The 10285-nt window shown below is 34.5% G+C and overlaps 1 long non-coding RNA gene across 1 annotated transcript; it reads left to right on the top strand.

Annotated features, from left to right (window-relative positions):
• Positions 1 to 7116: 7116 nt before the first annotated feature.
• On the top strand, positions 7117 to 8869 carry LOC125263843. Its single transcript, XR_007183912.1, has 3 exons — positions 7117 to 7297; positions 7971 to 8042; positions 8164 to 8869. It is a non-coding gene; the product is annotated as an uncharacterized LOC125263843 (long non-coding RNA).
• Positions 8870 to 10285: the final 1416 nt, after the last annotated feature.

The following is a 10285-nucleotide window of genomic DNA, read 5'->3' as shown; positions in this document are numbered from 1 at the left end:
TTTATTTCAAATTTAATTGGGCAATTATTGAATAATGCACATTTTTGCTTTCAAAAAATGAAAAATAAAATTTTGTTATATAAAATATGTGCAAATATATTAATATGGTTGGTATATACTTATATACTTATGCAGTGGATGTTAAATAGGTCAGTCACACTTCAGTTTGCAAATAAACAGTAGCCTACAAACGGTAGCCTACTTAAATATGCAAATATGCAGAGCAAATCAATGTAAGTTTAAAACTTTTACAACAAATACATTTTGAATGTTTAAGCAGTTCAAGGCAAGCCTAATCGCAGAAAATTATCGAAAAACAAGCAGAATTTTATTTATTTTTAAGTATCTGGAGTCTTTAAAGGGTTAGATCACCCAAAAATGAAAATAATGTCATTAATTACTCACCCTCATGTCGTCCCACACTCATAAGACATTCGTTCATCTTCGGAACACAAATTAAGAAATTGTTGATGAAATCCGATGGCTCAGCGAGGCCTCTGTTGAGAGCAAAGCCATTGAAACTCTCAAGATCCAGAAAGGTACTTAAAACATAAATATATAACGGAACAAGAATACTTTTTGTGCGCCAAAAAAACAAAACAAAGACTTTTCAACAATATCTATATTGGCCGATTTCAAAACACTGCTTCGGAGCTTTATGAATCGAATCAGTGAATCGGAGCGCCAAAGTCACGTGATTTCAGCAGTTTAGCTGTTTGATTGGAGATCCGAATCACTAATTAGAAACAAATGCTTCATAAAGCAGTGTTTTGAAATCAGCCCATATAGATATTGTTGAAAAGTTGTTATTTTGTTTTTTTTTGGCGCATAAAAAGTATTCTTGTCACTTTATAATATTAAGATAGAACCACTGAACTCACATGAACTGTTTCAAATATGTTTTTAGTACCTTTATGGATCTTGAGAGTTTGAATGGCATTGCTGTCTATGGAGGCCTCACGGAGCCATCGGATTTCATCAAAATATCTTAATTTGTGTTCCGAAGATGAACGAAGGTCTTACAGGTGTAGAACGACATGAGGGTGAGTAATAAATGACATTATTTTCATTTTTGGGTGAACTAACCCTTTAAACTCTTGAGCAATACTATTCAATAGCTTATATTTCCCCTGGGGGGAAAAAATCTTAGTATGGTGTAAGTTTCGTTTAGTTTGTATTTGTACATTCTAACTCTTTGTGTTGTTTTACAGTATATGTGACCCTGGACTACCAGTCATAAGAGTTAAATTTTTAAAATTGAGATTTATACATCATCTGAAAGCTGAATAATAATAAAAAATAAATAAATCTGGAATCTGAGGGTGCAAAAAAAAAAAAAAATCAAAATATTGAGAAAATAGCCTTTTAAGCTGTCCAAATGAAGTCCTTAGCAATGCATATCCACTCACAAAAAAATAATTTTTGATATATTTACAGTAGTAAATTTACAGAATATCTTCATGGAACATGATCTTAATATCCTAATGATTTTTGGCATAAAAGAAAAATCTGTAATATTGACCCATAAAATGTATTGTTGGCTATTGCTACAAATATACCCGTGCGACTTATGACTGATTTTGTGGTCACATATAGTCTTTCTGGTTTTATATAGGCCTAGGGACTTTGAATAGGCTTATTCGACCCTTTATAAGATGGCCATGTTGTAATGTAACTGGCCAAATAATAATATTCCCCCATTTTACTAGGCCTGGCAGCGCTTTCAGAAAACACAGAACGTTTCCCTAATGTTAGTATTTGATTCCCATTCCTTGGTTTCATGTTTTGTTCAAAAACTGTTAGCTGCATCCATGAAATCACAATCAAAGCACACGAGACACATTTCCGAGCTTCTGTACTGTACAATTCCCGTTTCTCGGTCTCCTCGAGCCTCTGTTCCCATCATAAGCTTGTTGGCTTTTGTATAATAAACACAGAAATGAGAATTCTGTATTACCGTCACCTCCTTTGAAGCCCCTCATTTGCTCATTGTGTGGGTATCTATAATTAAAGCCTTGAAGCTTTTCAGCTCTTGTTTTCAAAGCGCCAATTCAAAGTTACAGACCTCAGCAGTATTTTGGGACAGAACGTTCTGGTTTTTCCGACTTCTGAATGTCACCGTGGTTTCCAAACTGGCAACAGGAAAGGCGAAGACTGCAGGTGTTTGAGGAGAAGAAGAGACCCGAGCATCAGACAAGAGGATTAACTCAAGTGAATATTCGCGGTTAGACATTTCAAACTGTGTACATACTCGGCTGTTTCCTCAAATATGACACTATTTTGAGAAATACCGCAGTGCTTTTATATTTTCTTCCTGCTCAATGGCTTCCTTTTGTGGAGTTGAGGAACTGAAAATTATCGTGACACCTATCAGAGCACGTAAATTACATTAAAGTTGACGTTCAACTAAAATATCAACCCCCATCAGATGAATTACTGAGTTATTGCTCTACGGTTTTACGAAAATGGCCGTGTTTGCAAAGTCGTTATGCTTGCGAAGCCCCTGAAAGCTCAGTGGAAATTAGAAGGTCCCTGTTCACTTTCAGCCAACATTAACATTTGTCAGGTGTTATTAGCATGTGTCAACATTTGAGTTGGAAAACGTAAAGGTTCAGCGGGGTCTTACATGAACAATGTACCAACAGCAAAATGAGTAAATAAAGAATTAGATTTAAATAGCACTGTGTGTTTTTTGGGAGACAAATAACAGCATACTGTGGGAAGTCTTACATTTAATTTTTGAATAGTTTAGGCCAATTTTTAATAGTAATTCCATGTGGAGCTTTTTCATTTCTTATGTGTATGCAATTTTATATGTAGGCCTATATACATATATGCTTTATTTAGCTAAGTAGAACTTACATTTTCAAATCTTCACTTCAATCCTTTTTTATTTAAATGGACTATTGTTTGACACCTCATTTAATGTTGCATGTCTTTGAATATTAATGTGATAGCACTTTTTTTTTTAAATAGCCTACTGGGTCTTATAGGCTAACATATTAAAATATAGGCCTATGACATAATATTATATTATTTATTTAAAATAATAGTAATACCACTTAATATTTGATGTAATGCACTGTTCGGAATATTTAAAATAAATATAAAATGTTTAATGGCGTGTGAATGTGATTAAAACTAAACAAATGCTGCCACCTAGTGGTCATTCTGTGACCTCATTGAGTGACGTCAACGACTGGTAATTTGTAAAACATTTATAGCCTACTACTCGGAGTATCAAAGAGTGTGTTGCAAAATTCACGATTCTACTGCTTAAAGATGTCCTTTTTTACACTATTATAATTTTTTTATTATATAATAAATAATTAAATCTGACATTCCCTGCACTGTTGAGAAAAATAAAGAGAGATACATTTGAATAATGTTAAAAGGAAGTGTAATGTTAGAAGCTAAAATTCAGTTAGCAATAAGTTTAAATGATATGGGTGTAGAATGTAGTTTGGCATGATGATTTTATCAGCATAGCAGTTGGGATGTGACTGGTGAAGGGGCGATGACCTGATGATGACCCCCATCCCGAGGTCAGTCGTGTCAGGTTCCTCATTTGTAGACTGTGGCAGCCCTGAGGAGTGTGTGTGTGTGTGTGTGTGTGTGTGTGTGTGTGTGTGTGTGTGTGTGTGTGTGCCTTATTAGCACCTAATGATGCAGAGGGGACAATCTCCCTGTTCCAAAACACTGAGTCTACCTATGGTAGAGCTGATTTACAGGGCCTTGCCGCACCACTCAGGGCTGAAGGATGGAGGTTTTTCACTCATATTCTGTTCTCTGTCCTCCTGGATGGCGGGACGGGAGGCTTTATTATAGGGATTAGAATAGAGAATGCTTTCTAATGCTTGAATCTTTCTGATAAAACTGTCATGTCATCAAAAAGCAAGAACAAACCTGTAGAACAAACTGTAAGTTAGACGTATATATATTAAAAAAAGCAAAATTAATAAAAAAATATAATTTTTTATTAATTTAGCTTTTTTTCTGACTAGAAATTAATGTACAATAATGTAAAGAAAAAATAAATAACACTTTTATTTGTCTACCTATATTATACGTCTAACTTACTGAACACTCAGTTTGTTACAATTTACACAATTATAATTTTGTAAATTAATTAATTTCTAAATAAAAAGTTTAAATAAATTTATAATATATAATATATATTATAATAATATATTATTATTAGTATTATTATTTGTTAATTTCTGGTGTTATTTTAATATAATTGTGATGCTATTATAGTTTTTTATATAGGCTTTATTTTTAATTATTTTTTAGTTTTGTATTTTTCGTTTTCATTTTAGTTAAAGTTTTACTAATTTTGTTGTGTGGTTTTGTCATTTTTATTAGTTTTTTTGTTTTAATATGTCTGTATAGTTTTTATAAATTTTTGTTTTCAGTTTTAGTTTTGACTAACTGAAAATTAGAATTGTTGCTTTTGCAATATACAGTGTGTGTGTGTGTGTGTGTGTGTGTGTGTGTGTGTGTTTTCTTTCCAGTTAAAGTTTATTTTACTTAAAGTAACAAAAATGATTTTAGTTTTAGGTAACTCTAATAACCCTGATCAGAATACCTCTGACAAAGAAGCAAGGAAAATTTAATAAATAAAAAAAAACATTTCAAACTTCCTTACAATATTTATTTATTTATTTGTGATGTATACAGAATACATCTCTACCACTAGGTGGCAATATATATCTGAAAAAGGCATTGCTTTACCAAGACAACGTTTGTATCTTTTATAACACACTGTATGTACTGTAATCTGTGAAAATCAGTAAAAAATTAAAGTTCATTAAATAATTATTACTTAAATATTAAAGCTGTATTTATTCATATTTTACTAGAAATTTAATGCACAAAAGTCATCACTAGACACTGTAATTTGTACTGCCATATCTGATTGCCAAAGAAATGTTCAATTTGTAAACAACTTGCGCTGACTTTTTTCATGCGTTTTATTAAGGTTGAATCATTTACAACCAAATAACATATTGCCGACAGAGAGCAAAAAAGGGAGATGCTTATATGTGATAAAGTCCAACAAAATCTCTGACAACTGAAGACTCACTGAAAGGTCACTGGATGCCTTTGTGCATCTCACTGCCCTTTCAAACACCGACTGTGCTGCGGTTAGTGAAGAAGATGAACCTCCAGTGGTAGAAACATGCCTGTCCGAACGTCTGAAGCTGCCCTTTGACCCACAGCTTTATTTAGGGGGTATAAATGACGGAGTCATGAACAAAAGAGAAATCCCCATCCACCTGGCACTGTCGTAGTCTCCGGTCCTTAGCAAATGGTCAGTCAAACGAGTTCATGAATCATTCTTTAATGCTCTGATGCAGTTTTGATTTGTATTTATTAATGCTTTAATTGCAAAGCTAAATTAATAATGTAATATTTGAGAAGTTGAGCAAAAGAGAGGTGAATAAATAATGCATAAACCTAGCATCTCTTCACAAGAGTGTTGGTTTGATGGAATTCTGCGCTGTTATGACTCGTAAATTTTGACCCATTGATTTACCTACAAACACACAGTGGCTCAACACAGCCTGAACCGAATGTTATAGATTCTCCTTCTGTCTGACAGGTGTATTCTCAAATAAATAATCATCTTCTTCTTGTTTACACTTTTGATGGAGCGAGACATATATGAAGGAAGCATCCAAAATGCATGCATGAAATTAAAAATGAAATGCAGCAGCTCCAAATTAAGTCCCCTGCCTCAAAAAATGCAAAATTCAGATGAGAAATATCTGACATTACTGGAAACTGCAAACAGGACTGCAGGTGAAGAGGTGGTTAATATTTGACTTTCGTCCTGGGAAACAAATTCAGCAAACATTTGTTATGTTTTGCAAGCAGTAGTCATTATCATTTTCAAAGGCATGTACTGTTGCTTGTCAGTTGATGTGTCGAAACCTTTTTACCTTTTAAAAATAAAGCAGTTGTATATATAGTATTAACTTTCTGCAAGTTCTGAAAGAAACAGGCTCCTTTAGGCTGCTTAGATTTTGTACTCCAGGATTGAACAACAATAATAATAATAATAATAATAATAATAAAACATTTAACACAAAGTTAGAAGTTGTAATCCTTTCATATTAAGATTTACAGGAAGCTAGTTTCACTCAAACATGTCACAAAATAAAAAGCAAGAAATCACTCATGTTCTAGCAAATCTCTAAAACTTCACTGTATTTTTTACTTTGAAGTAACTTTAAATAAACTCTAGAATATATTTCATATAGCCTAAAAAGCTGTCTCCCTACTCACCATATGCTATCTAACTTGTAATCTAACTTTTGCCTTCACTAAAATGTTTGAAATGCTGTTGAAACACTGTATATACAGCCTGCTTACATAAAAAGAATACATAGACCTTTTTGTTTCACCTCCTTTGAGGTGTTCAACCCTTCCCTGCTGTGAAAAAAAGCACTCCATCAATACATTATCCATGAAACAGTAACCTGAAGATATCCTGAAGTGTTTGAAGATATTCTGTAGTGTGAGCTGAGCGCCTTTTTAAAGTACCAATACATTTGTTTCTCATGGTGTAAACTATACTTTGACAAGTAGATCATTTTGCAGTTGTTAGTAGGCTACATTAGGTCACATAACAAAAGCCAAAGATGGCGGATACGGAAAAAATAGGTAGCTACTCAAAGTTTTTCAGCTACTAAGTATGGGAAATCAGATAGTGTTGTTGTTCTCTCAGAAAAAGCGAATGTTTTTGTACTAGAAAAACATTAATTATGCCTACTTATTCTTTGAGGCGGAAGGCAAAGCTTTTGTTTGAGCATTTTTCTTATTTTCTTCCTTTTTAATCGATGGTCTGCTTTTTTAATGAGACATACGATATGCACGAAGCATGTTGGACTTGACAGGATCAGTCACCGGTGGCAAGTGTGCTGATACATCAAGGATACCACCTTTTACCCTGACAATTCTGCAAACTCTGGAGGCCAATTAACACCTTCACAATGAGGGCCGGGAGAAGCGCGTTGGATTCCTCCCTCGTGAGCAAAAGAGCACAGCGCGCGGCAGTGCTAGTGTGCGCGTGGCTGAGAATGGAAAAGCGCGGGAAACTCGCAGGTGAAGTTCTCCTCAGGGTAATTGTGGCGGGACCTCAGGCGAGAATCGGCTGAGGCGAGGCGTTTTTCCTTTCTTTCTCCCTTTGTTTTTGCTTTTTTTTATTTCACGGATGTTTTCCCCATTGTGGTTCGAATTAAGTCACATAAATTAAATATTAAACGCACATCAGAAAAATATTCATTTAAAGGTAAGATTTCCGTCAGGGGAACCGTCTCAACTCAATTTATATTCTTCGGACTGATGGTTAATACATATTCATTCATCAAAACAATCATTAAATGAAATGAGGCGTAGGTACTGAGATTTCCTTCTGTTAGTTGATTTCTGTTTGAAGCTAAGTGAATAGAACCATGAGCATCTTTTAAGATGCATTTAAATAAGGGATAATATACATTATCACAAAATAAACGTCATTATCCATACCCTACAGCTACTTATTAATAAATTCATGTAGGCTACATGAAATATTTATTTGAGTTTAAATTATTTGGCCATATTTGTAGAAACCAGGGAGAGATGTTGCTGGCCAGCAACAGTCATCATTCAGAAATATCTGCAGTGAATGTCACAATTACCCAGGTTTGATAAGAATCAAGTATTCCAAAATCAAAAGAAGCAAAATATATTTAGCTAAAAGAAAATAAATCATATTCTATGGCCACTGAGATTTGTAGAAAACAATGATATACATAAAAAGAAAATATATAGGCCTAGCCTATATATCTGACCATTACATTTACTGTTCTATTTTGAGTTTTACACAATAAACAAAAAACAGTACACAGTATACTATCCTCAATAATATACACAATAAAGCATTTTAAAGGTACTATTCTAACAGCTGTTTCACTGTCTGCCAGGTTCACATTAATATCCTTGTCACATCGCTGGAGCAACGACAGAAATCTGAGGAAACAGACAAACCAGGACAGGTGAGACATGGTTCAGTTTGGTTGCCTTCTCTATTCTAAAATCTGACGTGGTGTGAGTTGACATGGAGGAGCTATTGTGTCCCATAAAAAGACATCTCAAGACCCTCTGCTCTTTGGATAGAATGTAAATAAGATCCTGGGGAATGTACTGGGAGAACGGCATCACGGGGTGAACACCGGCAGCCGGGGTCGCCATCCATCACAGCGACTTGGGCCCGGTGCGGTGGACAAGCTCAGCGCAGGCCAAGAAACCTGAGCCACTACAAGACAAACACATGCTCCCTCCAAAATAACAATGGGCTCCAGTGACACACGCTGTCAGAGCTTCACTGCAGGCTCACGACACCTGACATTGTTATATTAAGCGTATAGTGTTACCAGACCCACAGTTAGAACAGACGAAAGAACAAATGCCAAAGATAATCGCAAGTGGCAACTTTAGGACACAATACTCTGGTCTTTTTAGGCATTAGGCTTGCGATACAGAAACTTAGAAGAGTTACAAATAAGGACATTGAGAGCAGTCTAAATATAGGTCAGTTTGGGTGACAAGGCACTGAATATTTTACACTTCACCTTATTTAGCCTTTATGAAATATGACGTAAAGGATACTGTTGTGAATAAAAAGTCTCTTTGGTGAGGACATTTTTTTGCCTGTCGATTACAAGACCACAGACCGATGTAAATGTGTCCGTCCAGTGCTAGATGAGTTCATTTTGACACATCACAAACCCTCAGATGAACACATCCATACCCAGTGCTGGGTAGTAACTGATTAATCTACCTGATCCAAAAATGAAATACTAGTTGTAATTGGATTATATTACATTTTACAATTCTCATAATCAGACTACATTTTTATTGATTACATGATTTTATATTCATTGATTGTCTCCAAATCTATTTTATCTTTACAGTTTTACTTTATAAAAAAAAGTCTATCACTTATATATGTTCATACCAGCCAATAGTCAAGTGGCTATAATGTCATGAAAAAAATTGAGAAGCAGCAGCATTTGATCACTGAATATACAGAAATCATTTCACTTTTGAAATGAAGTGTTTTCTCAATATTGCACATCTAATCAACTCCTGATGAAAATATTTTAATGATTTTTCGAATTATCACTCAGTGAGTCATTTAACCATTTATTACTATGTCTTAGGAAAAGCTTTAGCCTTTCAAACATATTAAAATTAGGGATGCACGATACCATTTTTTAAGGACCGAGTACGAGTACCGATACTTTTTTTCTAGTACTCGCCGATACCGATACCTATATATTTATTAAATTCTCTCTCTCTCTCTCTCTCTCTCTCTCTCTTTTTTTTTTTTTTTTTTGGTGATGTTGCAGTTTTCCAAGCACAACACAGTGAGACTAATGAATGTAGGACAGCTTTTTTATTATTACTCTAATTTTTATGTGCTTGTCGCAAACTTAAAGAACAAAAATTTCACAGTCTCCAATAACCTTCAAAGGGCATAATTACTAATATATATAATTGTTGTTATATAAAGAGAAATTTACAAACAAATTACAAACAATACAACAAATACTATAGAGATACAAATTAAATAAACTTGTTTTTTCAGATACAGTAGGTTTATTTACCATGTATACATTTATTTAACATATTTTGTTGTTTTATTAACATTAACAACAAATATGGTCCCTTTAAGACCGAATCCATCGATACTGACACACATATCCTGTTTTCACCTACTTTTTACATCCACTTAAGCCATAATCGACTGTATTTAGGTGAGATACTCCACACGATGGACATTTTGACAACTATGTGTGCATTTGACCATTCACAACTGGAATCGCATGCAAGAAAGAGAGAGAGCGTGTGCGAGAGAGAGCGCTTCTGGTCTGTGACATTCAGCACGATTCCACCTATCCCGTCTTCACTAATCGATAACGAAAGATTGAAAGCATGCAGTTCACAATGTGTGTGTTGTCATCATTAATTTTGAAGTATTTCCACACCTCTGAGGCTGAAATTGTTTCTGCTGCTGCCGCCTATGTCTCTGTGCACGGACAATTCTGTTAGTTACATCACGTGAGGTATTAGTCTTTGGTATCGGGAGTATTTTTATGAGTACTTCAGCTTGGTATCGGGCCGATACCGATACTAGTATCGGTATCGGTGTATCCCTAATTAAAATGCACAAATTAATGTCATTTCATATTTACATGTAATTTTATTCCCAAACTTTTTAGTCTGCTGATCCTCT

This window comes from Megalobrama amblycephala, linkage group LG2, assembly GCF_018812025.1.
Source record: "Megalobrama amblycephala isolate DHTTF-2021 linkage group LG2, ASM1881202v1, whole genome shotgun sequence".
In the NCBI taxonomy this organism is placed as follows: domain Eukaryota; kingdom Metazoa; phylum Chordata; class Actinopteri; order Cypriniformes; family Xenocyprididae; genus Megalobrama; species Megalobrama amblycephala.
Note: the sequence above shows the minus strand (reverse complement) of the source record. Positions and strands in the feature narration are given on the sequence as shown.